The sequence below is a fragment of the Cetorhinus maximus genome, chromosome 9 (assembly GCF_964194155.1).
Source record: "Cetorhinus maximus chromosome 9, sCetMax3.hap1.1, whole genome shotgun sequence".
Classification (NCBI taxonomy): domain Eukaryota; kingdom Metazoa; phylum Chordata; class Chondrichthyes; order Lamniformes; family Cetorhinidae; genus Cetorhinus; species Cetorhinus maximus.
The window spans coordinates 50,081,536-50,097,120 of NC_135887.1; the positions used below are offsets into that span (position 1 = coordinate 50,081,536).

At 41.9% G+C, this 15,585-nt stretch overlaps 1 protein-coding gene across 1 annotated transcript in view; it reads right to left on the reverse strand.

Moving 5' to 3' along the window:
- The window catches only part of srrm3 (serine/arginine repetitive matrix 3), an 854,108-nt gene extending 841,868 nt beyond the window's left edge, over positions 1-12,240 (reverse strand). Inside the window, exon 1 of the mRNA XM_078548703.1 lies at positions 12,044-12,240. The gene's annotated coding sequence lies outside the window, so the exon portion shown is untranslated. The remainder of the gene's footprint in view (positions 1-12,043) is intronic.
- Positions 12,241-15,585: the final 3,345 nt, after the last annotated feature.

Genomic DNA, 15,585 nt, shown 5'->3' on the forward strand with positions numbered 1-15,585 from the left:
AGGTCCTGAAAAAAGACAAGCAATGCCTGCAAGGAGCCACGAAGGCCCCTCAGGTCTACAAACAGGAGCTGCATGTCATAATTCAGGCTGTACACCTGGCGGAAAAAATACATCGCCAGGGCACACCATCTCGGAGGAGGCTCTACGTAAAGGTATCATTGCAGGGCCTGAAGGAAGAAAGTTACTACCTGGGTACACAGGCACACCAGCGCCTGACCGCCCTCCCCAAGTGACTCAAGACCTCAGCAGCGACCCAGTGCAGCCTTTTGTCCCAGAAGAAATCAATGAGCATTCTCTGGATTTTTGTGACAAACTCCAGGGGAAGGGTCAAAGTGACCAGCCAGTATCACAACATGGCAGCAATCAGCTGGGTTTATGGCTAGCACTCAACCTCGATAAGACAGCACTCGGAGCAGTCCTGTCCAGCGCTGCAAGCGAGTGGTGATTTTGGTCTCCAGCTCCTGCCAGTTCACCGGCCAGGGCTCCTCAACAGGATAGAGGTAGAGGAGACTGGTCCTGCTCCAGTTAAAAGGCCTGAGCTCCTTGGGTAGTGGATCCATCTGCCACTGACCGACCAGGAGTTCATAATACTTGTCCCAGTTGATCCTGGCAGAGGACGCGGCAGAATAAACTCCTGCACATCCTCCGCAGGTCAGCCGGGTCAGTGAACATGAGGAGCACGTCATCAGCGTAAGCCGAGAGGACCGCCCCGATGCCCAGCCCGCTCAGAACCAGACCCGACAATCTCCTCTGCAAGAGGCACAGGAAAGGCTCCATGCAGATAGAATACAATTGGCCAGGCAGCCGGCAGCCATGGCGCACTCCTCTCCCAAAGTGAATGGGTGCTGTCAGGGACCCGTTAACTTTAACCAGACACTCTGCGGCAGCGTACAGAAGTCGGACCCAGGCGACAAAATGCGTCCGAACCCAAATGCTCGCAGAGTCCTGAATAAATATTCGTGATCCACCCTGTCAAACACCTTCTCTTGGTCAAGAGACAGGAAGGCGCTCGACAGACCAGTACTCTGGGAAAAGTGGATAACGTCCTGGATCAGATGGACGTTGTCAAAAATGGTGCAGCCCGGGACCATGTTGGACTGGACAGGGTGGATCATGTGGTCCAGCACGGAGCCAAAGTGAGAAGACATTGCCCTGGCAAAGATCTTGTAATAGTGTTTGCGCAACTGTTGTTCACCAGAATTGTAGACAGTTGCCATGTTTGTAAAAAAGCTTTAAATGAGATTAAAAAGACAAATGATTTTCCACCTGCCTATCACCAGGTTACCTGCCACACATCTTTTGTTTTGTTGTCATCAGTTCTGTTTTCCAGTATTTCACCAATTTCTTGGCTTGTCTGTACACTCACTGCAAACATGCTGGACCTCTCTCTGATATCTTGTCCTTCCATAAATCCCCATGATCTTCACCATCAATGCATCTAACTGCCTCTTAAATGACACCACTAACAGCCCTAAACTTACCACGTCTCCAGGCCATGCAGCTGTGGTTTAATTCTAACTAATGCTCAGGATTAACCTTTAGTATTCCACTTATACAGCTCTATTTAAGACTCAGTCGTCTCATTTCAAAGCTGAGGGGTCAATGTTTTTCTAACCTTTCCTCACAACTCAGTTCTCTAAAACAATAGATCAGTCTCATGGCCATTCTTCACATTACTTTGAGGGTATAGATGTTCCTCTGTTGCAGTATTCAAGGTGATCAGTGGTTCTATCCAACTTCAGCAATGATGCCCTCTGGCTTAATAGCTCAGCTGCTTGCTTTCTTAATTGCTGCTATGCGGTGTGTGGACATGGTTCCTTGAGGCTATTAACTACTCCAAATCTTTTTTCCGCCTCTTCTATAGCTAGCTTGACAGCATTCATTTGAGTTACCCTATTTTTCTTCCAGCATGCAACACCTTCCAGTTAGCCGTATTTAATTTTTATAGCACCTTTGAAAGCAGGAAAACTTCCCAGAGACAGCAGGAGGAGAGATAGGAGAGAAAGTAAAGAAGTACGTGGCTTCAGGGAGAACATTTTTGGGACAGCTTGGTTTGGTAAACAAACACAAGGGAAGGATGCGACAAGGGCAGCTGAAAAGATCGTATCAATAAGAATTAAGAAATTCATGAGTTCTTTGTACTTTTATTGGAGGTGGCAGTGGGAGGTGCAGCGAAAAGGAATTTAAGGAAACAGGTGGTAGTAGAGAAAAAAAGAAATGGAGTTCTCTTTGCATTCCAGGATAATCCTGGAGTAACAAGTAGCTTTGACAGAGAAGAGCAGGGCCTATGTGTATTATATCTAACAACAGCAGCCTACATTTATATAGTGTCTTTAATGTTGTAAAATATCCCAAGGCACTTTACAAAAGCTTTATCTAATTTAATTTGACACCGAGCCAAATGAAGAGGTATTATGACTGGTGAGCAAAAACTTAATAAAGGATAGTTTTTAGGGACATCTTAAAAGGGGAGAGAAAGTTAGAGAGGCAGAGTGATTTAGGGACAGAATTTGGGCCCTAGCCAGCTGAAAGTACAGCGGCCAATGGTGGTGCAATGAAAATCAGGGATGAATAAGAGGCCACAATTGGAGGAGCACAGAGATCTCAAAGGCTTGGATGGCTGCAGGAGGTTACAGAGATCATGAGGGGCAAGGCCATGGAGGGATTTAAACAAAGGGATTGAAATTTAAAATTTGACATGTTGCTAAATGAGGAGCCATTGTGGGTCAGCAAGCAGAGGGACTTGGTGCAGCTTAGCTTGCAGGCAGCAGAATTTTGGATAAACTCAAGCCAAAAAAAGAGTACTGAAATAGACTAGAAGTAACAAAGAGCTCAACAGTAAGGGCCAGACAGAGACAAAGATGGGTGATATTACTGAGGTGGAAAGAGATGGTCTTGATGATAGTGAGGGAGCTCACCTCAGGTCAGATGGATTGCCAAGGTTGCAAACAATCTGGTTCAATATCATATAGTGGCCAGAGAGAGGGATGAAGTCAGTGGTTATGGAACAGGATTTGGGCGGGGATTGAAAACATCTGCTTCAATCTTCCCAATATTCAACTGGAGGAAATTTCTGCTTATCTAACACATGATGTTGGCAAGCAGTGCAGCATATCAGAAGCAGTAGAGGTGTCGAGGGAGGTAATGGTGAGAGAGAGCTGCTTTTCAGTGCATATGTGTAGAACCTGACATAGAATGTATTATTCAATACATATTTCATTCAAGTTTGTGGTCCTCCACCTTAAGGGAGTAAAGATGGTGGCCAGATAAGAGGGAAATACCAGGGTGGGAGACAGTAAAATTTTACTCGGGATAAGGCAGAGGTGAGAACGTGATTGAGCAGACTCACAGCTGTAGAAGAATCATAGTGAACAGAGGACCAAAGGCTAGAGAGTCAGAGGTTTGAAAGAGCCATTGTAAGTGTCTTTGGGAGAGTTTTATCTAGGGACAGGAGGAGGGGACTGGATTGGAATAGGGAAGGGATGCAAGTGGTGAAGGATACAAAAAAGTAATCATGGGTGTCCTTATCTGTGAATGAGATAATGAAAGTGGAGAGGCCTCATGAAACAGCATGGTCAAGGGGGTGGCCAAGAATATGCAGTGGGAATTGATACGGAGGGAAGAGGTTAAGGATGACGTTGAAAGCAGTGGGGGGGTGGGAGGTGCACGGTGAGTTGAGATGGAGGATGGAGGTTGAAGTAATGGAGGATCAGTAGCTGCTCAGTACAGAGGCCATGGGAGGAAAGCAATGAGGAGAGCTCAACAAGATACCTAGGGTAGGGCTTGGGTGGATGGTTGAGAATGTCAAAAGGACAGACAAGAGTGATGGAGTGAGGTGAGGTGCTCAATGGAGGAGAAAGCAGAGGAGTAAAGGACAAAAGCCCAAAGTGGGATTTAGTGGAGCAGTTTGGACAGGGCAGGTAGAATCACAGGATCATACAGAATTGTTACGTTGCAGAAAGAGGCCATCTAGCCCATCACGTCTGCACCAGCTCTCTGAGCATTTTAAACTTAGTGCCAATCTCCAGCCTTTTCCCTGTAACCCTGCGCATTGTTTCTATTTAGATAATCATCCAATGCCCTCTTGAATGCCTCAACTGAACCTGCCTCCACCACACTTCCAGGCAGTGAATTCCAAACCCCAACTACTGGCTGTGAGAAAAAGTTTTTTCTCACCTTGCATTTGCTTCTTTTGTAAAACACTTTAAAACTGTGCCCTCTGGTATTCGATCCATTTACAAGTGGGAACAGTTTCTCCCTATCTACTCTGTCCAAACCCCTCATGATTTTGAAAATTTCTATCACGTCTCTTTAGCCTTCTCCTCTCCAAGGAAAACAGTCCCAACTTCTCCAATCTTTCTTCATAACTGAAGTGTCTCATCCTTGGAACCATTCTCATAAACCTCTTCCGCACTCTCTCCAATGCGTTCACATATAGTGTGGTGCCCAGAAGTGTACATAATACTCCAGCTGAGGTCTTATAGAAGTTCATCATAACCTCCCTGCTCTTGTACTCTATGCCCTATTAATGAAGCCTAGAATACTGTATGGTTTAGAGACAGCTCTCTCTACCTGTCCTGCCACCTTTAATGGCTTATGTACATTTATACCCAGGTCTGTCTGCTCCTGCACACCCTTTAGAATAGTATCGTTTATTTTATATTGTCTCTCCATATTCTTTGTACCAAAGTGTATCACCTCACACTTCTCCACATTAAACTTTATCTGACACCCATCAGCCCACTCCACCAATGTGTCAATGTCCTTTTGAAGTTCTACACTGTTCTCTTCATAGTTTACAATTCTCCCAAGTTTTGTGTCATCCACAAACTTTGAAATTGTCCCCTGCACACCAAGATCTAGATCATTTATATATATCAGAAAGAGCAAGCGTCTCAATGCCAACCTCTGAGAAACTCCACTACAAACCATCTTCCAGCCTGAAAAATACCAATTAACCATTATTCTGTTTCCTATCCCTCAGCCAATTTTGTATCCAATTTTGTACTACCCTTTTATTCCATGACCTATAACTTTCCTCACAAGTCTGTTGTGTGGGACTGTATCCAATGTCTTTTGGAAGTCCACATACACATCAACGGCCTTGCCCTCATCAATCATCTCTGGTACCTCTTCAAAAAACTCCAGCAAATTAGTTAGACACAATTTTCCTTTAACAAATCCATGCTGATTCTTATGAATCAATCCAAATTTTTCCATGTGACTATTAATTCTATCCCGAATTATTGTTTCTAGAAGTTTCCCCACCACCGAAATTAAACTGACTGATCTGTAATTGCAGGGCAGATCTTTACAACCTTTTTGAACAAGAGCGTAATGTTTGCAATTCTCCAGTCCTCCGGCACCTCCCCCAAATCCAGGGAACATTGAAAGATTATTGCCAGTGCCTCTGCAATTTCCACTCTCACTTCCTTCAATGTTCTTGGATGCATCTCATCTGGTCCCAGTGCCTTATCAACTTTAAGTACTGACAGCTCATCCAGTATCTCATCATCAATTTTAAACCCTTCTAGTGACTGAGTTTCCTCCTCTGTCACCATGGCCTGGGTAGCATCTACCTCGTAGGTAAAGACAGGTGCAAAGTATTCATTGAACACCTCAGCCATGCCTCTTGCCTCTATGCGTAAATCCCCTTTTTGGTCCCTAATCGGCCATAGTCCTCCTTTTACCACCCATTTACTATTGACGTGCTTATAGAATACTTTGGAATTTCTTTTTGTCTGCCTGTCATTTTTCATAATCCCTCTTTGCTTCTCGTATTTGCTTTTTCACATCCCTTCTGAACCCGCTGTATTCAGCTTGGTTCTCAATTGTATTTGCTACCTGACACCTGTCGTAAGCAAATTTTTCTTTAAATTAATTTCTATCTCCTTTGTCATCCAGGAAGCTCTGAATTTATTTGTCCTACCCTTCCCTTTTGAGGAAACATGCCTTGACTGTGCCCAAATCATCTCCTCTTGAAGGTAGTCCATTGTCCAGCTACTGATTTTCCCGCCAACCTTTGGTTCCAGCCTATCAAGCTCAGCTCCATTCTTGCCCCATTGGAGTCCAGTCTTTCCAGTTGATTATTCTTACTCTGGATTGACCAATATCCTTTTCCACCGTAATCCTAAACCTTATGATACAATGATCACTGTCCCCTAAATATTCCCCTACTATCACTTGATCCAGTTGGCCCATCTCATTCCCAAGAACCAGCAGTGCCTCCTTTCATGTTGGACTACAAACATACTGCTGTAGGAAATTTTCCTGAACACAATCTAGGAACGCTTGTCTCTCACTGCCCATTCCACTACCACTATCCCAGTCTATATACAGGTAATTGAAGTCCCCCATTATATCTACTCTATGATGTTTACACCTCTCTGTAATTTCCTTGCAGATTTGTTCCTCTATATCCTTCCCACTAGCTGGTGGTCTATACATCACACCAAGCAATTTAATTGCACCCTTCTTATTCCTTAGCTCTAGCCAAATCGATTCTGTCCTCGAATCCTCTGACACATCCTCTTTCTCCAGTACTGCAATACTCTCCTTAACCAAAAGCCTCCTTTTTTCCTCTTTCTTATATTTACTGAACACTCTGTAACCAGGAATATTTAACACCCAGATCTGCCTTTTCTTAAGCCACATCATAATCCCACAAGGCAATCTGTGCCTGTAGCTCCCCAATTTTATTAACCAAACCCTGTGCATTCACATACATGCAATGTAACTCTGATTTAGACTTCATTACTTGCTCCCTTACTCCAACTCCATCTATTAACTTACTATTCTCTATTTTAGTGCTATCTGCCTCTCCCAGCATTCCATTCACCCTGGTATTACTTTCTAATATTCTCTCCTGGTTCTCACATCAATATCCTTTTCCACCGTATTCCTAAGCCTTATGATAGAATGATCACTGTCCCCTAAATATTCCCCTACTGTCATTTGATCATCTCATTCTCAAGAACCAGGTCTAGCAGTGCCTCCTTTCTTGTTGGACTGGACACATACTGCTGTGTGAAATTTTCCTGAACAATCTTTTTACACATAGAGGCAAATGGTGGAAGGTGTTGAAAAGTCAAAGATGTATGTGTCATTCTTAATCTTCATTTTAACATTTGGTAAGGGAAAACAATGGACGTCTTGTGGTGCAGTGGGTCACACCCTGCCTCTTAGTTAGAAGCTCAAGGGTTCAAGGACTTGATGGCCAAGGAAGCTGCATTCATAATATGAACCAACAGATTGAGTATCAACCTGCAAATCCTTCCAACATGCGGCACTGGCAGGCAGTAAAAGTGGGAGATTTTCCTGGTCAGCCATGTGATGGAAAAAAAGTTGGAGCCTCTACCATCACTACCCATTGCTCCAGATTACGACATGCATGTGAAAAGCGCATGTTGCCACAGCAACTCAGACATGCTGTGTGAACTGTAACACACCACCAAGGGAAAATAACTTCCATTTTAATTACAGCTATTTCAAAATTAGATTTGCCCTGTCCATCCACAATCAGAAGAAATATTGCACTATTTTGCCATATATACCATTGAACTGGATTAGTGAGACCTACAAATTGCTGAATACATTGACAAACTCAAGCCTTCTTTAATAATTTAGCTCCAGGCTTTGCAGGTGTATATTTGACTTCCAGTGACATGAAGAGCCAGCTTAAGAAGTATGCTATATGCATGAAATAAAACATAAAATAATTTAAAAAAACAAGCAGCATCCAGTCAAAAAAGTAAAAGGCAGCTTAACACGTCAGGTTAACACTGGTGAAGAGATAAACCAGAAATGTTAAATTTTTTTCCCCTTCAACTGTTGATCAACTTGCTGTACATTTCTAACGTTAAGAAAAAAAAATATTTACATTGTGCCTTTCATGATTTGTGGATTCCTCAAAGCAATTTACAGCTAAGTACTTTTGAAGTGCGGTCACTGTTGCAACATAGGAAAATGCTGCAGCCAATTTGTGTACAGCAAGCACCCACAGCAGCAATAAAACAAATGACAAAATGATTCAGCTTTGTCATGTCAGTTAAAAGATAAATGTTAGCCAGGACATGTAGGACTTTCCTGTTCTTCTTTAAGTTACTACATCCACCAGAAAAAGGCAATAGGGCCTCAGGTTAACACCTCATGCAAAAGATGGCACCTCTGACAGTGCAGCAGTCCATCAGTATTGTACTGAAATGTGAGCCTAGATTGTGTTCATCTCTGAAGTAGGGCTTGAACCCCAGGCCTTCTGGCTCAGAGCCAAGAGTGCTACCAACTGTAGATGGCGGACACGATTTAGCAGAAATAGTTTTAATTTCACAGCTTTAGTAATCAAAGTGATCAAAACAATATCAATTTTACACCTGATCCAAGTCTATACCAATGTTTTTTAAAAATTGTCCCTGTATGGAATAATTTCTGTGTTGTAAAAGTAGTGTGTGTGTATTTTACCCAGTTGAAACTCTAGACTTGACTATTCCAACACTCCTGGCCAACATCCCATCTCCCACTCTCCACAAACTTAACATAATTCAAAGCTGCCCATATCCTAACTCACAACAAGTCCCATTCAGCCAGCACTCCTATCCTCGTTGGCCTGGCTCCCAATTAAATAATTCCTCAATTTTCAAATTCTCATCTTTGTTCTCCAATCCTTCCCTGGCCTTGCCCCTTCTGATCTCTATAATGTCCTCCAGATCCAGATCTACGCCTTTCTTGGTTAACGTTGGTGTATAGAATTTTTACTGGGCCTCTTAAACGTTTGGTGTTTTAACCTGTAAGATGGGTTCTAATTTTTTTAAAACTGATCATTTTTGAATCATTGCATCTCCATCATGTCTCCAATCCTCCAAGATATCTCCTCCAATTACAACCCCTTATGCATTTCCAATTTTCATAACTTCAGCATTGGCAGCCAGGCCTTCAGCTACCAAGGCCCTGAGATCTGGAATTCAGTCCCAAAACCTCTCTACTTTTCTCTCCTTTTTTAAGATATTCCTTAAAACTTACCTCTTTGACCAAGTTTCTGGTTAGCTACCCTAATACCTCCTTGGACGGCTTGGTGTCAAATTTTGTTTGAATACACTCCTGTGAAGCACCTTGGGATGTTTACTACATTAAAGCTGTTATATAAATGCACGCTGTTGTTGCTGTTAAAGCAAAAGGTTCAAGCACTTTTCCTTTTTAAAAATTACTACAGCCAAATGGAATATAAGAAGGAACGTAGGAAGCACGGAGCATAACAGCTAACAGCTTGGAATATGAATAGAAGGCCAAATGTGAATTTTATGTGTTGCTTCAAACAATGATTCAAAAATGATCAGTTGAAAAAAAATTAGAACCCATCATACAGGTTAAAACACCAAACATTTAAGAGGCCTAGTAAAAATTCTATACACCCAACTGTAACCAAGAAAGGTGCAGATCTGGATGTCTTACACATTGTAAAAGCAATGACCTCAATCTGTCAGATTAGAACTACTGTTGTCTCAAAAGTAATGGACAAAATGAAATCTTTATTCCATTATTATGCAACATGTTATCTCGTATCTTAATTTAATACAGTCCCACTGCAAAATGATTCTATTTATATGTAAATTTCAAATCAGAAGTTTTAATCATGCTCCCCATATCAGAAGTTATCCAAGCAACATATATTCTCAAATTAGTTTCATGTTACTCATATCTATATAAATATATTAGTCAATTTTGAGCTCAGTGATGAATGTCATTGCTGGGCAAATGGAAACGGTTTCATTTATTCTCTTGTCAGCCAACATCAAGCATTCCCAGGTTTGTTAAATTTTTACTTACATAGAAACAAGAGTAGGTCATTCAGCCCCTCGAGCCTGTTCCAACATTCAATTAGATCATGGCTGACCTGTACCTCAACTTGGCAAGGGCCACATGCAGCAAAAATTATTTGGACACACTGGGATAGATCAGTATGTACTTACCTGTTTTTTTAAGCGTAAATAAGTACAACATACTCTAATTTCCAGGCACAAGGTCCAGCACTGCCATGTTTGTCTTCACAGTTTTTAGGCGTCCCTGGAAGTGCCCGAAAGCAGCAATTTAAATATGTAAAGAAAAGAACTGTGCCCGTTTCAAGACCCCTCCATAAAAAGTAAGTGGAACACATGCCTTGCAAGCTCCAGCTAGTTTCGCCAGTTCTACAGCAACCATGACATTTCTATTTTACACATTCATGCTATTGAAATGAAGGGTCACAAGGGTGTCAATTTTATGCCAGTCTATAATGAATTACAGGCGGTTTTATGCTGTTGACATAGATCATTCAGACCAGACTAGAGTGCCAAAAATCAATTCACACAGGATATCTACGGCTGGATACAGAGTAAGCTCTTCACCCCACCACTCTGGACATGTTTCGAACATAAATCCTAGCAGTGAAGGGAGTGTAACTGCATCACCGAGTTTCCCCATTCCTGGAACTGCTTCAATTTTTTGAGAATTGTTATTTTCTTGATGTCATGACAGTACAGTTTAAGCTACTTATAAGATACTGGCATTGTGTTCCTTATGAACAACTGTCCAATAGAAGACAGGTACCCGGAAGCAGCTGATTTTGAAAGGTGATAGTTACATTGAGTCGAAATGTAAGAGAGACCAATTACCAAGCCAGCTGACGTATATTCAGCACGTGCTTTGCTCACCAATACAACTGCATGTTTAAACAGGCAAACTCTATAAAGTTGGCAACTCCACAGTGCTGACATCAACAAGACTGTAACTTTAAAATTAGCAGCAGGACCTTGGGGAGAGAGTGTGATTGGGACCTTGAGAAGAATATCAGAAGCCACAGGCAGAGCTTAATAATAGTTACTACCATCAGCTCCCCCTTGGAGTTTTGTCCATTAAAAACAATTGCATTCACAATGAAACGGTTTTGGTTTTGCAATTTTATCTATTAAACATGATTACTATTACAGCCATGCCCCTCATAAACAAAGCTGCTGAAGCATCATAAAAAATATTAGAAACTTATATTCCTGTGCTGAAATGGCAGCAATATCCTTACCACAAAGAGAATAGAAACCCAAAAAGCAAAATCTCATTGTTTTGCATTGCTACCCGTTAAAATAAACATATATAAAACAGAGCTAAACAAAATTGCTTAAGATCTGATTATTTTAATTGTTTTTTCTGGAAACAGCAGCAGCATCCTTCACAATAGGACAATTTTGATATTTTAAATTTCAAATCATATGGAAATACTTCAGGAACTAAGAATTTGATACAGTCCTACAGTGTTAAATATAACACATGTTTTATTTCAAATTATAATTAATTAGCAAGCACAGAATGTTCATAAAATGATTTTTAAAAAGTATTTTAAATAATATCCATTGCCAATTGTCATGATTTGCTTAAATTTTAAGTAATAACCTTAAAACAACACCAAATTAACACTAACATTACAATATGTTGCCAAACACTATTACTATAACCATTGAGCTATTTGTTTTAAATTATTCATTAAGCAGATTAACATGGACAAGTGAAAGCTCATTTGTTTTGTTATTCCTGTTCGGGGTAAGGGCTGCCAGTAAATATTAGAAGCGCCGTGACTCACCACAGTAGCTGTTGGGTCACTGTTTACAAAAAAAAACCCAACACTGAACCGTGCCTTTTGTTTCTTTGTTCTCCCGGCACCTGCTACAGTTTGGCCAAGTTACAAGGTGCTAGACTCAAACTGCAGGAATTGTGCAAATGCGGGCAGAGAAAAAAAGTTGCCAAATGTTGGATTGTGCTTAGGATAAATTCTGGCACCTGCATAATAAGGGACAGATAAATACTGTTCCAATGAAATCCTTCAAAGGAGCTAAATAATTAAAATTAGTTGTGGAGACACAATAATCCACAGAATTATCAATTATCCTGTACTGGGTGTTTAGAGGCCATGTTACTGAGGAGAGGGGCAGCATCTCCCTAGACTTGCTGGGGTTGCTCCCCATCCTGCATCCTCCTGGGTACCACTCTCCTCCTCCTCCTCCTCCTCCCCATTCTCACCTACCCTGAGGCCGGGAGCCTTCAGCCGCAGTCCTCCTTCAATCCCGAGCTGCAGCCGCAGAGACCCCGCCGCTTGCGCATCTTTTGCCCGGTCCCTTCCAACTCCACAGTCAAGGGGGAGCCGCGCATCCCCGTCGCTATGGAGGCGGCGGCCACAGCAACGAAGCAGCAGACCGCCCGCCCGCCAACAAGACTCCGTCCGAGCGGAAAGAGGTGACGCTGCCACCAGTGAGGGGAGGGGCAGAGGGGGCACAGCGCCAACTACAGGTTCGGAGAGCCAGTACTCATCCCGCAGCTCATCTGTGGCAGTATGTGTAGCCTTTCCTCTGCTGAAGGTGATGAACATCAGGCTCTTCTATGGTGCAGTTCCACAATCCCTCAATTTAGGAGAGATTAGGGTTCACTGTAGAGACCAATTCAATTAGATCATAAGGCTCAGCAGGCCAGGCAGCAACTGTAGAGAGAAATAGAGTTAACATTTCAGGGTGAGAGCTTTCATCTTTACCCCTCCACACATGCTGCCTGACCTGCTGAGCATTTCCAGCATTTTTTATTTTTATTTCAGATTTCCAGCATCTGCAGGATGTTGCTTTCATTTCAATTAAATCACGACTGATCTGCACCCCCAGCTCCATTTGCTTGCCTTTACTTCATGTTCCACCTAATAAAAAGCTACCTGTCTCAGTCTTTTAAGCTCCAATTGTCCGAGTATCCACAGCCTCTGGATTAGCATGCCTTTGAGTGAAAAACTGCTTCATGATTTCACTCCTGGATGACCTGGTAATAATTTTGTTGATATCCAAGATCAATATATCCTTCCTGGGGGCAGTGAAGGGATGGTTATGGGGCAAAAGGAAAAACTGTGGAGACAGCAAAACAAGTAAAATTTTGAACTATATAGTTAAAGCAGCAAAGTATAAGGACAGGATACAGCATTCAAACTGTTCAGTGCATTGTTTGTACCGCAGCTTAAATTGCACCTCCAGTATTGGTCACTGAGACATAAGAGAAAGTATCAAGCCCTAAGATAGAGAAAAGCCATGATATGACTATGGGGCAAGGTGAGGAGGCAGGTCCCAAGAATTAGCTCAGCTGGTACAACAATGTACTGTAACTACATAATAACTACACTGTTAGCATTATTCTACACTACTACAGCCATCTAGCCAACTGAGCTAAACAACCCTTAAAGCCACGATACTAGTCCCTAAAATCAGTTATTGAAAGACAAGAAATTTGACCATTGTTATGACATGGCAGTTGATGTGTGCCAGTGGATCAAATCCACAAGAGAAACTTCATCACACTATCACAGTGGGCAGAATTCTCCCTTCGGCGAGCGGGGACAGGGCCCGCTCGCCGATGTGTAAAATGACGCCCGGTGATGTCGAGTGGGCGTCCCAACGTCACCGCACGTCATTTAGATTTTCAGTTCGTTGGGCATGCAGCTGACTCGGCTGCGCGCCCGCAGAACTGTCAAAGGCCTATTAAGGCCTACTGAAAAGTAATTAAAATGATTAATGGACCTGCCTGTCCAACCTTAAGGTTGGCGGGCAGGTGAAGAGCCTTAGGCGGCCTTCAGGAAAAACATGAAACCTCATCCACGGACAGGATGAGGTTTCATGAAGGACTTAAACTTTGTGTTACATTTTTAATAAAAGTAATTGATATGTCCCAGCTCATGTGAGAGTGTCACATGAGAGGACATGTCAATAAAATTTTTCTTATAGTTTATTATCTTTTTAAAAGTAACACTGATCTCCCTGTGGCAGCACTTTGCCTCAGCGAGATCTGTGTGCTCTTTTGCGCACATGAAAGACTGCACTCCTGGCTCAGGGAATCCCCCCCGTATGCACAGGGAGCACATAGCGCTTCATGGCATACGTCACGCTGGGCTGGCCTTAATTGGCTTGCCCACGTAAAATGGCAGTGTGCCTCCTACCGGGGGCGCCGATCAGGAACCCGCCCACTTGTGCCCACTCCGGCACAACGCCCCCGACAGGGGGAGGGAAATGCTGCCCAATGGTTTTGCAATTTGTATTTATTTCGAGATGCATAACATGAATTCAGAAGTAATAAGTCCAGAGATTTTTTAGAAAACTAAATTAAACATTTATTAACAAAAGAAAAGATTTAAAGCGCATACATAGGTCTACAAATTACTTCTATAGTAACTCCAAAACCCCTAATTAATCTGGCTTCCATTTACACTGCTGTTAAGGCAACAGTAAAAAAAAAGATTTGAAGCAGATCCATGCAAGTCAACACAATACCCTGGACAGTAGAATTCAAAGTAGCTTTTCCCAGCTTCGGTTTCTGTAGACAGCAGCTTAAAGCACAAATACTGGAGGCTTGTCACAGTTCTGGTAGATCTTACAATGCTTTCACTGGCACATAACCTAATTCTCCTTTATACATGCTTCTCCCTTTTAAAGTAAATCCCATTGTCCCTATATGTCTTTGGAATTTTACCTTTCTCATAATATAAATCATTTTGTGATGCTAATATTGTCAGTAGCCTTTGGGAAAAATAAACACACTGCTTGACCCAGTTTCTGAGGCTAGTTGTAAACACCCTACCATCTCTTTGAAATTCACACTGCCCTGATTTATCTAAAAATGCAAATTCTCGACACCTTACATTCTAAGACTTCAGCCATGTTTACATATTTAGCATTTCAAACCTAGCTTCTTTTGATGAGTCTTTTGATGAGCCTCTAGACCAGCTGTCTCTAATTCAATTAAATCACACACACACGCACTGAAACTATCCAAACCCCGCTGCTAACCTACTTTTACAATAAATCACAATAATAATATGAGAATTCTTATACTTTCATGACAACACCCCCCATGAGAAAATGAACCATCATCATTTAAAAAGATGGCTTCATTTTCTTAACCCATCTTACACTATCTCATATACTTATCAATATACTCTCACTATTACATTACCAGATGCATGCATTAGCATAACAATATATATGTACAAATCCTTGGTATCAACAGATATCATTTTAGTACAGTGTCCAGGTTTTAACTCTCCAATTTTCCCTTTGAGCTTTAAACTCCTGACAATGCATCTGCAATTAGATTTTCTCATCCAGCCACATGTATAACCTGTAGATTAAATGTTTTCAGTGATAAACTCCATCTGAACAGCCTTGCACTTCGGTCTCAAAATTTGTCCCAAAACTTTAAAGGATTGTGGTCTGAATAAACAATTGTTTCTGATGAATTGTTTACGATATAAATCTCAAAATTCTGTAACGCTAACACCAGACCCAGAGTCTCCCTTTCGATCACTGAAAATCTTCTCTGTTGCGCATTCAACTTCTGTGAAAAACACCCTATCAGTTTCTCAATTCCAGTTTCATTTTCTTACAACAGTATGGCCCCAATGCCTATATCACTTGTGTTGATGGCCAACTTAAATGGGGTACTGCCAAAACTGGTGTCGTAGTCAATAAAGTTTTCAAACTGTCAAATGCCTTCTGACACTCCTGTGTGCATTGAAACTTCTTTTTTAATAGTTCTGTCAATGGA